Here is a 1,391-nt window from a genome sequence, read left to right as displayed (position 1 = left end):
AAAGATTTTGACGCAAAGTCTCGCAAGATACAACATGTAGCGCAACCGGAAGCCGATAGTGACGTTGCAACCAAACAATATGTGGAAGAGCGTTTCACAAAATTTGCGATTGATAGTTTGCGCGACTTTGCAAGCAAACGATATCTACAAGATAATACTCTTTGTATATCAGCCGACCGTAAATTCTTTGATACAAAAGGGATCAAAATACGACATGTAACGTGGCCGGAAGCCTTCAATGACGCTGCACACAAAAATTATGTGGATGAGAATTTTAAAATGTGGAGAGAGCAGATCGCAAAGCATGTGAATGAAAATATTAAAACGTTGAAAGATCGACTGGAAGAGAATATTAAAACGTTGAAAGATCGACTAGAAAAGAATATTAAAACGTTGAAAGATCGATTGGAGGAGAATAGTAAAACGTTGAAAACTGAACAGGAAGTAATCAGGGCGAAAAACATACAGAGTATGAATGATCTTCATCAAAACATCAATCTGTTAGTTGATATGATACAAGAAATTAAATACAAGAAGAACAATATTAAGGGGGAACACCAGGGTGACGGCCGAAAAAAAGGCTATTTTCGTGAATTTTTTTTTCATTATCTAATAGTTTGTTTAATTTATAAACTATATATGTTAAAAGTACATACTTATATTATGTTACAAAAAAAATTTCATAAAATAATATTCATATTTATAATAACTATGGTGATTGATGTGCACCTCGTCTGAAAAAACATGGGTGCACGGGCGCTCGTGCTGCATCTGAACGGGAGCTCTAAAATAAATTTTTTTAATTGTGATCTAAAGTATATGAATGTAATTTTAGTTGCACGTACGGATTTTTTGATAAAATAATTTTTGATAAAATGGCACTGTTTAAAAAAAAAGTTTTCGATTTTTCAACAAAAATTCGTTACTTCTTTAATTGTTTTTCAAAAACTAATAATCCGATTGAAAAATCCGTACGTGCAACTGAAGACAATTTTGTTGTAAACATTCTGTCCAAATTTCAAGTTATTCGGATAAAAATTGGCCGAGATATGAGAGCGCCCAGTTACGAAAACGTGGTTTCGAGAAAAACGCGTTTAAAGTTTTACAACTAATTGGTTCATATAAAACGATAAAATTTTGTAACGAACCAAAGTGCGTCCAATCCGGGTGCATATGAAGTGCCTTCTGAAGCAATAGCTAGTTCTTCGGCTTCGTTTCTGCTTTGCTTTCTTCGCAATCTTTCCTCACGCGTCGCCGCTTGCGTTCGGAGGTCTGCAAGTGAAAGCCGTTGATCGTCCTTGTAGTCGCGAAATTGTGATGCTGACAGTCCAATTCTAATTCCCAGCAGCTCCATTATTTTTAATACATCGGTGTATCCATCATTAAAAATA

Source organism: Odontomachus brunneus, unplaced genomic scaffold (assembly GCF_010583005.1).
Source record: "Odontomachus brunneus isolate Ranch 3 - 2012 unplaced genomic scaffold, Obru_v1 Obru_scaffold_187, whole genome shotgun sequence".
In the NCBI taxonomy this organism is placed as follows: Eukaryota; Metazoa; Arthropoda; class Insecta; order Hymenoptera; family Formicidae; genus Odontomachus; species Odontomachus brunneus.
This window is presented reverse-complemented; position numbering follows the sequence as displayed.